Here is a 13,981-nt window from a genome sequence, read left to right on the forward strand (position 1 = left end):
CCTTGGACAGGATCTTCAACTCCACATTCAGGAGAGAGATGAGTCTCCAATTCCTAATGTCCTCCCTTTCCCCCTTCTGCTTGTAGATGAGGGTGATGTTGCCCTTCCTCATGGATTCTGACATGCTGCCGACCAGAAGCATAGCATTGTACACTTCCAGCAGGTCAGGGCCCATCCAGTTCCACAGCGCCGAATACAACTCAGCTGGTAAGCTATCGTTTCCGGGAGTCTTACTCAACTCAAAGGACCGGGTGGAGCTTTCAGCTCGTCCAGAGTCCGTGGCTGATCCAGACTCTCCCGCTTGTCGTCGTCTAAGACCTGCGTGGTAGACGACAGGAAGTTGCAGGAGGCTGTGGATTCTGCAGCCTTTTCGTCATACAGGCTGGTGGGACTGCAATGAGGAGGAGTTTGTGACCCACCTCTTTGCATACTGTCAGTTCGCAGAGAAGGTGTGGAGGAGGATGGACAGGCTAGTGTCACGTTTCATCCCCAGCAGCTGCGTAACAGAGGACTCTCTGATCTACGGGCTGTTCCCTGGGACGCACATGGAGACCAACATCCAGTGCTGCTGGCAGATCATCAACTCGGTGAAAGGCACTCTTTGGTCAGCCCAAAACTTGATGATCTACCAGCACATGGAGATGTCCGTGGGAGAATGCTGTCGACTGGCACATTCTCGGCTGCAGGAGTACATGCTGAGGGACACACTGAAACTCGTTGCAGCCACTGCAAGGGCCCGGTGGAGAAGGACCACAGTTTAGGGTTCTTCTCCCGCGGGAGTGGGAGGGGTCGGGTGGTGGGGAGTATACCCCTCAACAATGATGTGGAAAAGTGAAACAACGGAGTGCCACGTGGGTGGCCAAAAGTACGGATATCTAGAGACCATGAGGGAAATGTATCTGAAGGATTGAGAGTCATTGAATGGTTTATTGTACAAACATATATAATTTTATTTTTGAATAAGGTATATTTTGAAATTTTAAAATATCTGAATGAAAATGGGAAGTAGAATTGAAATGTTTGGCCACTGGACCTTGCTTTTTCTGGCAGGTGGAGTGCTGGTGTTCAGTGAAGCGGTCTCCCAATCTAAGTTGGGTCTCACTGATATACAGGAGGCCACAGTGGAAGTACTGGATACAGTAATTGACCCAACAGACTCACTGGTGAAGTGTCACCTCACCTGGTAGGACCATTTGGGGCTCTGAATGGTAGTGAGGGAGGAGGTGTAGGGGCAGGTGTGTGTGTGTGTGGGAGTATTTGCTCACAGGGTGCGTGTGAAGCATCTAGTGCAGTAGTGAAGTAGTGCTTGTAGTTCGTGCATGCTGCATGCCGCACAGTGCTCTCTGCTTGCTACTCTCAGCTTACAGCTACTGTCGCTGGTTGGCCTTCTTAATAGAGGGTGAAAAGAGGAGCCGAGTGTGTAAGCCTCCTTCTGCCAGTACAGAGCCACTCCACCACCAAGACTGGTTTGACGATAACTCAGACACCATCCACAACTTGCTTAAGGACATGCACAAAGCACACCAGACAACTTTAGACAACCCTTCATCCACCAGCATCAGGCAGCATTGGCAGGCAGCTCGGAGGAAAGTGCAAAAGGCAATACAGGCAAAATGAGTGGTGGACTGAAAAGGCACATGAAATCCACTCGTTTGCCGATAATTATGGCATGTATAATTTTTACAATGCTGTCAAAACCATCTACAGCCCAATAAATCGATGCGTTACTCCCATGAAAACAGCAGATGGTCTAATACTTCTGAAGAATCAGAATACCATTCTGCTGAGGTGGGCTGAGCATTTTAACACCCTGCTTAATCAGGACTCTGACGCAGACCCCACCACCCTGGACGAACTGTCTGAACTTCCTTCTATTCACAACCTCAGTCTACCACCAACCTTCCAGGAGGTTCTATCAGCTGTCCATTCCCTTAAGAACAACAAGTCCCCTGGCACTGACAATATCCCTGCTGAGTTACTGAAGAACGGAGGGTACATGTGTATGCGCACCCTCTACCAGTCCATCACCAAGGCCTGGACTGATGAGAACATCCCACAGCAATAGAGAAATGCAAACATCATTGTCATTTATAAGTACAAGGATGACAAGGCCATCTGCAGCAATAGTAGGGGCATATCACTCCTTTCTGTTGCTGGAAAGGTCCTGGCTAAGGTGATGCTTCAGAGACTCATCAGCAACATCACTGAGTCAATGCTGCCTGAATCGCAGTGTGGATTTAGGAAGAACAGGAGCACGATCGACATGATCTTCACAGCCCGGCAGCTTCAGGAAAAGTGCTGGGAGCAACATCAGGACCTGTTTATGGCCTTTGTCGACCCCCACAAAGCATTCGACACTGTGCAAATAGAGCTCTTATGGGATGTCCTCCTCAGGTTTGGCTGTCCCAATCAATTTGTTAACATCCTCCGCCAGTTCCACAATGAGATAACTGCTCGGGTGACCATAGGAGGACAAGAGTCCGAGCCCCTCCTTGTAAGCACAGGGGTGAGGCAGGGGTGTGTGCTAGTGACAGTGCTCTTTAACATCTTCCTCTTGTGTGTTACCAAGCTTCCCCACAACGAGATTGAAGACAGCAGCGGTGTGGCAGTGGACGTCAGATTAGATGGCAACCGCTTTGACATCAGGAGGCTCCACGCAACCACCAAACTCCGTAGAGAGCAGGTCCTGGAGCTGCAGTATGCAGACAACTGTGCTCTTGTGGCCCATACTCCGGAGGATCTTCAAACTGTCCTTGCTGTGGCAGTGAGAGCGTACAGCAGAATGGGGTTTACTGTCAATACCACCAAGACAGAAGTGGGTTGCCAATGGAGTACCAGTGTCCCATCCACTCTACCTGCCTTCACTGTTGGTGATGAAAAGCTGACAGTAGTGCCATCTTTCAAATATCTGGGGAGCATTCTCTCTGAGGATAGCGGCATTGACAACGACATCCAAAGCCGCATTAAACAGGTCAGCTGCCTTTGGGAGACTTAGCGTAGAGTCTTTCAGAACAGGAGCCTTCGTCCCTCCACAAAGGTCGCCGTATACTAAGCGGTCTGTGTCACCACCCTCCTTTATAGCTGTGAAGATTGGGTAACCTACAGCCGTCACATCAAATCCTTGGAGAGTTTCCACATAAGCTGCCTCCAGCACATCCTGGGAATTACCTGGCGTGAGCGGATGCCTCACACTGAAATACTTGTAAAGACCAACTGCAGGAGTATTGAGACCATGATCACTCAACGTCAGCTGCAGTGACTGGGGCACGTGATAAGGATGCCCCCATGTTGGATACCCTGCAGAGTGTTATACGGCCAGCTACATCATGGTTGACGCTCAACTGGAGGGCCAAAGAAGCGCTATAAGGATCAGATGAAGAATGCTTTAAGGAAGTGCAAAATTAGACCCAAGGACCTGGAGGATATTGCTACTGACCGTACAACTTGGCAACAGCTGTGTAGGGATGGGGTTCATACTCTGGAGATGGAAAGATCAACCAGCAGACAGAAGAGCCAGGAGAAATGCAGTCAAGATTGCCACCACTACCACATATACCTGTCCCATCTGCAATAGAGCTTGTGGATCCAGGATAGGACTGTATAGTCACCAAAGATCTCACCGTTAAAGGAGTGGACATCGTCATCGGATTTCGATGGACAACCGAAGAAGAGGGGCAGGTGTGGCACTTGCCAGATGGGAGATGAGTGGGGAGGGATGAGTGGACAAGGAAGTCACATACAGAGCAATCCAAGGGTGGAGGAGGAGTGAAAGATGTAAAAGATGTGCTGATAGGCTTGGTGGTAGGATCCCATTTGGAAATGGTGGAAGTTACGGAGAATTGTGCGCTGCACATGGAGGCTAGTACGATGGTAGGTGAGTACAAGAGGAACCCTATCCTTGGTGGGGTGGCAGGAGGATGGGGTGAAGGCACACATGCGCGAAATGGAAGAGATGCCGGTGAGGGCAGTGTTGATGGTGGAGGAAGGCAATCCCCTTTATTTGAAGGAGGAGGACATCTCATTAGTTCTGGAATGAAAAGCCTCATCCTGAGAGCAGACGCAACAGAGACAGAGGAACTGAGAGAAGGGGTGGTACTTTTATGAAGTGACAGGGTCGGAAGAGCTATAATCCAGGTAGCTGTGAGAATTAGTGGGTTTATGAAAGGTATCAGTAGATAGACTGTCTCCAGGGATAGAGAGATCGAGAAGGGGGAGGGTGGTGTCAGAAATGGACTAGGTAAATTTGAGAGAAGGGTGGAAGTTAGAGGCAAAGTTGACAAGGAAGGAAGCACCAATGCAGTCATCAATAAAGGGCAAGAAAAGTTGGGGAGTGATATTGGTGTACGCTTGGAGCGTAGACTGATTGATGTAGCTGTCAAAAAGGCAGGCATAGCTGGGTCCCACGTGAATACCTATAGCTGCATCTTTGGTTTGAAGGAAGTAGGAAGAATCGTAGGAGGAATTATTGAGAGTGAGGACCAGTTCTGCCAGATAGAGCAGGGTGGTGGTGGAGGGAAACAGTTTGGATCTGCTGTCTAGAAAGACAAGGAGAGCTTAAAGATGTTCCAAATAATGTACTGGATGTAATAATCCTCCCATATGAAAGGCACTCAATTCCAACCACAAGAAAATAAAATTGTTTGACTCATGGTGATATAAATGCAATGCTTTTATTTCTTTCAGTTCTCACCTCTCATCAGAACACCTGCACTGAAGCAGGTTGTTGAATTGGACCATATAATTGTTATTTACCTTGTAAGTTTGCTTATGTTTTTATATAATTATCTATGTACATGCTCAAGTGTGTTTTTTTGTGGTTGCAGTTCCCTTTGTATCTTCAGGGGAACTTCATAGTTTCAGTGGCGGGTACCACATTACTTGAATAGGGGCTGATTTAATTGTCCATTTAAGCAATGGAATTTGAATGGAATGTGTGATATCAAGCAATCTGGTATGACAAAACCAAACCATATTTTTCAGTCTCCACTTTATTTTGTCTGTGCTCTTTTGTCTCCTCCTTGTCACTGGGCTTTGTTTTTCCCTCCACTATCTTTCCTTTGCCCTCATTCCTTTCTTTTTGTAACACTTAATAAAACTGATTGTAAGCAACCAGTTTTATGCCTCATTCTTGACTTCCAAAGAAACTGGGGGATTGAAAAAACAACACACACAAAATGCTGGAGGAACTCAGTAGTCCAGGCAGCATGTATGGAAAAAAGTATAGTTGACATTTCGGGCCGAGATCCTTCGGCAGGACTGCAGAAAAAAAGGTGAGAAGATTAAAAGATGGAGGGAGGGGAGAGAAAAACACAAGGCGATAGGTAAAACCAGGGTTGGGGGGTGGGGATGAAGTAAAGAGCTGGGAAATTGATTAATGAAAGAGATACGGGACTGGAGAAGGTGGGGGGGGGTTCTGATAGGAGAGGTAGAAGGCCATGGAAGAAAGGAGAGTGGGGAGGAGCACCAGAGGGAGGCGATGGGCAGGCAAAGAGATAAAGAATCTGCTTTAAATACATGCAATGACTTGGCCTCCACAGCTGCCTGTGGCAATGAATTTCATAGATTCACCACCCTCTGACTAAAAAAATTCCTTCTCATCTCTGTTCTAAATGGATGTCCCTCTTTTCAGACAGGGCTGTTCCCTCTGAACCAAGATTTGCCCATTGGAAACATCCTCCCTACATCCACAGTCTAGATCATTCGATATTTGATAGGTTACAATGAGACCTCCCCCCATTTTTGTAAACCCCAGGGAGTGCAGGCCCAGAGCCACCAAGCATGCCTCATACATTAACCCTTTCATTCCCAAAATCATTCTTGTGAAACTGTTCTGGAGCCTCTCCAATGTCAACACATCTTTTCTTAGATAAGGGGCCCAAAACTGCTCAGAATACTTGAAGTGCAGTCTGACCAATGCTTTATAAAGCCTTCGTATCAATCCTCATTCTTATATTCTAGTCCTTTCGTCATGGATGAATGCTAACATTGCATTTGACTTCCTTATCACCAAATTAACCTGTAAATTAACCTTTAGTGAGTACTGCACAAGGACTCTCATGTCCCTTCACACTACTGATTTTTGAATTTACTCTGAGTTTACTCTGCCTTTATTCCTTCTACCAAAATGCATGACAATACACTTCCCTACACTATCATCTGCAAACTTGGCCACAAAGACATTAATTCTGCCATTTAAATTGCTAACATATAACATGAATGAAAGTGGTCCCAATACTAACCGCTATGGAACACCACTTGTCAGCTGCAGCCAACCAGCACTGGCCCCTTTATTCCTGCTCTGTGCCTCCTGCCTGTCAACCAATCTTCTGTCTATGCTCGTAACATTCCTGTAACACCATGAGCTCTCATCTTATTATGCAGCCTCATGTGCGGCACCTTGTCAAATGCATTCTGAAAATTCAAGTAATCAACATCCACTGACTCTTTGTATTGTGACTGTTATTTCCTCAAGGAATTCCAACAGATTCGTCAGGCAAAATTTACCCTTAAGGAAACAATGCTGACTTTGGCCTACTTTATTACGTGTCTCATCCTTAAAAATTGACTCCAATAAAGATTCAAAAGTTCATTTATTATCAAAGTATACAACTCTGAAATTCTTCTTCTCCAGATAACCGCAAAAGCCAATTAAGAAAAGAATGGCACCCCTCCCCACACAAAACAAACAAAAACAGAACAGGCACATTGACCCCCCCCACACAAAAAAATGAAAAGGATTGGGTGAAATATACAGAATTTAAAAATCTGAAAATAAGTCCATAGTCCAAGTCCATAATTCATATCCGTATCCAAAACGCGGAAAACCTAGTAACATTCTCCAGGCACAGTGGCAGCCTCTCCTCTCTCCAGCAGCAGAGCGATCCCACAACCGATCAAAAGGCAGTCTCCCTTCCCTGGCAGCAGAGTGATCCCACCAGCGTTCAAAAGGCAGGTAGCTGGTGCTCACCTTCTCCATTCACCTCGATATTTCAATTTTCCTCAACACTTCAATCGGCGAACGGAAGCTTTAATTGACAAAATGGAGTCAAAAATTGTCTCACGCCGCATCCTGCAGTCTCCTCACTACCAGGTTGGTGCATACTGCCTCCCAGAATCTTCTCAGAGACTGCAGAGTGCTGAAACAATCAAAAGATCACCAAACTGCATATCATAGACTAACAGTTCCAGTATCACAAAAACAGATGTAAAAGACATAAAAGAAGTGAAGTAAATGGTTTCATGGTCAATCCAGAAGATGTCATCCACTGCAGCATTGTACACAGATGCCATCTCGACCAGAAGAACATCTTCCCAATTACTGACCAGGCTAACTGGCCTATACCTTCCATTCTACAGCCTCCCTCTTCAGCTTTCAGCTCCCTCAATCCAATAGTCTCAAATTTCCAGCATATTGCTAGTGTCTTCTACAGTGAAGAGTGACACAAAATACTCAAGTCTGTATGCCATTTCTCCCAGTTATTTTCCATTCTTGCCTCTCTTTTACTTTGTATATCAAAAAAAACCTGATATTCTCTGATATTATTGGCTAGCTTACCTTCATATTTCATCTTTACTCTCCTTATAGCATTCTTAGTTGCCTTCTGTTGGATTTTAAAAGCTTCCCAATCCCCACTAATTTTTGGTATATTATATGCTCTCTCTTTTGCTTTTAAGTTGTCTTTGACTTCCGTTGTCAGCAGTTCCCTCATCCTTCCTTGAGAACACTTCTTCATCTTTGGTTTGTACCTGTCCTGTGCCTTCTGAATTGCTCCCAGAAACTCTAGCCATTGTTGTTCTGTTAGCGTTCCTTTCCAAGCAACTTTGGCCAGCTCCTCTCTGATGCTTCACTAATTCCCTTTACTCCACTGTAACACTGATTAAATCTGATTTTATCTTCTCCCTTTCAAAAGGCAGGGTTAATTCTATCATATTATGATCACTACTCCCCAAGGGTTCCCTTACCTTAAGCTTCCTAAATCAAATCTGTGGTTCACCACACAGCACCTAATCCAGAATTGTCTTTTCCCTAGAGGGCTCTACCACAAGCTGCTCCAAAAAAAAAATCTTGTAGGCATTCTACAAAACCCCTCTCCTGGGATCCAGCACTAACCTGATTTTCCCAATCTACCTACATATTGAAATCCACCAAGACCATTATAACATCACCCTTATCACATGCCTTTTCTATTTCCAGCTGAAATTTATATCCCACATGTTGGCAACTGTTTGGAGGCCTGAACATACAACTCCCATCAGGATCTTTTTACCCTTGCAAATTGTTAACTCTACACATATGGATCGTACATCTTTCGATTCTATGTTACCTCTAAGGATTTGATTTCATTTTTACCAACAGAGCCACACCACTCTCTCCTTGGATATTAAGCTCCCGACTATGATCTTCCAGCTACATCTCAGTGATATCCATAACAGTATATCTGTCAATCTCTAAATGCACAAGACCATCTACCTTATTTCATATACATTGTGTATTCAAATATAACACCTTCAGTCCTATATTCATCAGCCTTTTTGATTTTCCTCCCACGTTACACTTTAACATTCCACCAACTGCAATTTTGCCCTATCATCTGTCTGCCCTTCACAGTCTCACTACACACTGCATTGGCTTGTAAATCAACTGCTCCATCCTCAGCCCTATAACTCTGGTTCCCAACTTCCTGCCAAATTACTTTTCACCCTCCTCAACAGCTCCAGCAAACTTGCCTAAAATGATAATGGTCCCCCTCGGATTCAGGTGTAACCCATTCTTTTTGTACAGGTCATAGCTTCCCCAGAAGAGATCCCAATAATCCTGAAATCTGAAATGTCCCATGTACACTTCCTCAGCCACATATTCATCTGCACTATAATCCTATTCCTACCCTAACTAGCAAATGGTACTAGGAGTTACCCAGAGATTACTACCTTGGAGGTCCTGCTCTTCAACCTCTTCCCTAACTCCCAGTACTCTTTGTGCAGGACCTAATACCATTTTCTACCTACAATACTATGTAAAAGTCTTAGGCACATATATACAGCTAGGGTACCTAATATTTTTGCACAGTACTGTAGAAATTTTATGTATTGCACTGTACTGCTGTCACAAAATAAAATCATGACATACATGAATGATAACAAACCTGATTCTGATATGGGTGTCAATTATGGACTGAGAGTAAAAAGAGGGCAGGGAGAGGGGAGGGAGTTGGAAGCATCATAGATCTTCTGTAATGATCTAATAAACCAATTGTTTGGAATCAAGTGACTTTGCCTGGTGCCTCAGGGCTGGTGTGTCTGCACCTGGGCCAAACCCTGCCCCAGCACTCTTTCTCTACCACCTGTCCCACACCCCTCCCATGGTACTTCACTTTCACCATTTCCAACTTCTTTTATTCCTGCCAGACTTACAAACTCTTCAACCAGTCTGCAAAAGACAACAAACAGTGCAAATACAAAAAGAAATAAGCAAGCAAACAATAAATATTGAGATAAGGGGTCCTTGAAAGTGAATCCATATGTTGTAGGAACATTTCAATGATGGGGCAAGTGAAATTGAGTGAAGTTATCCCCTCTGGTTCAAGAGCCTGATGGTTAACAGGTAATAACTGGTCCTGAACCTAGTGGTGAGTCTCGAGGCTTCTGTATCTTCTTCCTGATGGCGGCAGCGAGAAGAAAGCATGACATGGATGATGGGGGGTACCTGATGACAAGCAATGACATGATATGTGCTTGAGTCTTTTGCCTGTAATCACTGGTGCCAATGTGCACCATAACCACCGGCTGCTCACACCCTCCCCCTCTTGAGAACTTCTGCAGCCACTCTGAGACACCAAGCACCTGATTGTCAAGTCCTTCTTATGTCCCCCCTTCTCGCTTTCCTAAGCTATTTTATAACTCTCAAGAGCCCTGTCTAATCCTTGCTTCCCACACCTTAAGTACGTTCTTTCTTCCTCTTGACCAGATGTTCCGCATCTCCTGTCAATCATGGTTCCTTCAGCCTACCATCCTTTCCTGGCCTCAATGAGACAAGCCTATCCAGAATTCCATGCAAATATTCCCTAAACAACCACATTTCATTATGTAGTTCCATGAGAAGTTTCCAATTTATGTTCCCAAGTTCCTGTCCAATAGCATAATTCACCCTTCCCCAGTTAAATACTTCCCCATACTGTCTGCTCCTATCCCTGTCCAAGGTTATGGTAAAGGTCAGGGAGTCTTCAAAATGCTCACCCACTACGATCTGTCACCTGACCATTGCTGAGAACCATATTCGGTATGGGCTCTCCTTTAGTTGGCCTTTCCACATTGTGTCAGGAACACTTCCTGGACACACCTAACAAGTTCTGCCCCATCTAAACTTTTGCACTTAGGTGATGTCAATCAGTAGTAGGGAAGATGAAGTCACCAATGACTGAACCCTGTTATTTTTGCATCTTTCCAAAATCTGCCTCTTAATCTGTCCCTCACAGTCTCTGTTGCTGTTTGGGGGGGGGGGGGGCAGCTATATGATACTCTCAATAGTGATTGCTCCCTTCCTGTTTCTGACTTCCACTCACACTGACTCAGTGGACCCCATGTTCTCCCTTTCTGCAACTATGATACTATGCCTGATTTGCAATGCCACTCCCCCTCTTTTATCTCCCTGTCTCTGTCCTTTTGAAAACAGCGAAACCCTGGAACATATATTCCTGCCCTTGTACAGCCAAGTCTCTGTAATGTAATGACTGTGTCATGGTTCCATATACTGATCCATGCTCCAAGTTCCAAATACTTCTCTCACTAAAGTAGATGCATTCAATACATCCAACTGACTCCAAGTATGTCCTATCTACTGCCTATCCTTCCTCAGTCCATCTACATATTGCATCTACCTTAACACTAAATACTCTAACCTATCACTGTTTCCTATCACCCAACCAACAAGCAAATAGCATTCTGACACTTCCTTCCCTGTAACCTAATTTCTCACACATGCCACCTACACCAGACACAACCTACACTCATCTATTAACCTATTATCTTTGGGATTTGCAAAGAAAACTGAAGAATTTGGGGGAAACACAAGGAGTCACAGGGTGAAGACACAAATTCCATACAGACATACTGGAGGTTAACAATAAACTGGGGTCAATGAAAACATGAAAGAGTTGCATTAACTATGCACCACTTTGCTAATTTCCAGCTTTGATCAAAATCACTACTGTGTTGCAGAACATGTGTTGAAACTCTCAAAGGCGATTCAAAGAATAAAAAAGGACATAATTGTTCCATGTAGGCACATCCCAGAAATAGAAAGTAGATAAATATAGAGGAAGGAAAGCCAGTTCCGTTTGATCAACACATGATATTCAACCAAAAACACAAAATAATCTGCAGATGCTGGGGTCAAAGCAACACTCACAACACGCTGGAGGAACTCAGCAGGTAGGGCAGCATTCGTGGAAACGTTGACTTGATCGTTTGCACGGATGCTGCCTGACCTGCTGAGTTCCTCCAGCATGTTGTGAATGATATTCAACCAAACTGAACTCCCAAGACCAGAATGGTTATTTATTCTGAAAGTTGTGCTTCAAAAATGCAGTAAGCATTGTACATTCAAAATACACTGACCTAAGGCATATTTCAACAAAAAGTGGAGGCAAAAATTTAAGCTAAATTGATTTATAAGATAAAAATGTTCACTCTCTCATTAAATTGGAGGTCATTTTAAGATTTTAAATACAGGCCCAAAAGCATAAAGAATACTGTAACTTCTACAAGGGTATAAATCATTTCATATTTGCTGTTCAATATCCAAGAAAAAGCTAATTGGTACAAACTAAAAACCCAATAACAATGAATCTTCAAAAAAATTTGTAATTGCTTTTAAGAAAGGACATTTTGCTAATAACATTTGCTGCCATAACCCAACTAGTCTGAGTTACACGATATAATTTGTGCTCTCCTTGTGATGCAATGGTTGGACTACTGTCAGTCACAAGTCAATATCCAGGCACTTCCTCATATACTTCAGTCCAGTGGTCAAGTGCATGAAAGGACAATACACAATACTTTTTGACCTTGTGCCTCCACCAATTCCAACTGGCTGCCCACAAAAATTCATCTTCCGATTGTGTCTACTAAATGATGTCATGCAAACCACCATCTCAATAAACAGGTCAACAACCTAATCAATCAGAATGGAAACTGGTGTTAAGCAAAGCTGTATCATCACCTACATGATTCTCACAATTTCTAATGCTGTCACTCTGTATCCTGCATCTAACAAATTTCCCAACTCTAAGAGAAAATGGGAAACTACTCCGTACTCCATAATCAAGGTCACCCCAAATTCAGTCATCACACATGAAGAACTGTATAATTTAACCATCTCCACTCCAGAACTAGGGTCAATTAGCTTAAGTTTGCTTCTCTCCTCACAGATGCTGTCTGACCTATTGTGTATTTTCAGTATAATTTCTTAATTCAGACCTCCAGATATTGTAATGCTTTATTGCAACTAGCTTCAGCATTTTTTCACTTCCTAATTTAAGATCTTCCATAATAATTAGAATTAACAACTCACGACGTTCTCTCTCCCTGGGACTGTGCCAATCTTTCTTGTTGGTGGCTCCAACCCTGTTGCTCTCTCAACCTCTCACCCTTTTCTAAAATTTAATACATTTGTTTTCCCACTTTTCCCATTTTGAAGACATTAACTCTTTCCCTCTTTACAGATGCTGCTTGACCTGCTGAATATTTCCAGCATTTCCTGCCTACATCTTACTCCAACCTTACTCAGAGCTGCAGAATGTAGACCACACTTAATGCATTTACAGAGGCCAACTTCCAAATCAATAGTGACTTATTGACTTTGAGCCTCTGAGAATGTGCCTTACATTAAATCTTCAATAAATAAAGGTTCTCTACCAACCTTCCTGTTGACAACATCAGTGCCTGAAAATCACAATTTATAACAAGATCCTTGATCACCTTCTATTCTTCAGCAAAGGCAGACATGGATGAAGAAATTCACCACAATATTAGCACAGTATGCAGAAGCACCTCCCCTCCCCCCAAAAAAATGCAGGAACAGTATCTGGGAAGGGATCAAGCACCTCGTCTCTTCATTGCAAACAAGGAAAAGTCCAGCAACAATGGTGGAGGGATACATCACTTCTATTACACAATTACTTTTTTCAACTGTGGCAGAAAGCTCTGGATCCTAAATAGTCCTCACAAAACACCTTAGCACCACAGAGCTAGAGTTCCGAGCGTACCTTCTGTCAGTCAATTCAGATCTTTTTCATGCTCAAATGAGGTTCATGTCTAACATTTACTGTTAGCCACAATTGTCTTATGCTTCTCAATCATTGTAGCATTTGACATTCAACACCGACATCCAAATTCTCTCTTATTGACTGAGAAGCTCATTTTGTTTGGCTCCAAATTTATCAATGAAACCAATGGTTTTCCTTCCAGTGCAATCATTTTCACAAAATTAAAAAGGTCTTTCCTTAACTCACTAAAGTTTAAATAAACTATCTGCCAAACATGAACTCTTTTATTCAAATGAGTTTTTTTAAGATGCAAGTGCTCGTGTGTTGTATGTATCAACACAGAATGGCAAATTGATAGTCATACAGAAGATGTTGCTAATTTTCTATTTTACCTCAGTTTAAACCGAATGGACCGAAATACTGCCACTGCCAAGTAGCACTGTACCATCAGTCAAACAGATTATAGATTCAATCTTGATAGATGAAATTCAAGATGATCTATCACAGCAATGCCATATGTAGTTCCAGCTCAAATCTCAAGTTTTCTCTCCCAGCTTGGTTGCCTTACACAACAAATTCATTTGTCAATCAGTTTATAAGAAATTATTTGTGCAAAATAATTAAACAAGACCCTATATGGATGAATGTGACCAGAATCAGAATCAGGTATAACATCACCGGCATACGTTATGAAATTTGTTGTTTTGCAGCAACAGCAC

The sequence above is a fragment of the Mobula hypostoma genome, chromosome 6 (genome assembly GCF_963921235.1).
Source record: "Mobula hypostoma chromosome 6, sMobHyp1.1, whole genome shotgun sequence".
Classification (NCBI taxonomy): Eukaryota; Metazoa; Chordata; class Chondrichthyes; order Myliobatiformes; family Myliobatidae; genus Mobula; species Mobula hypostoma.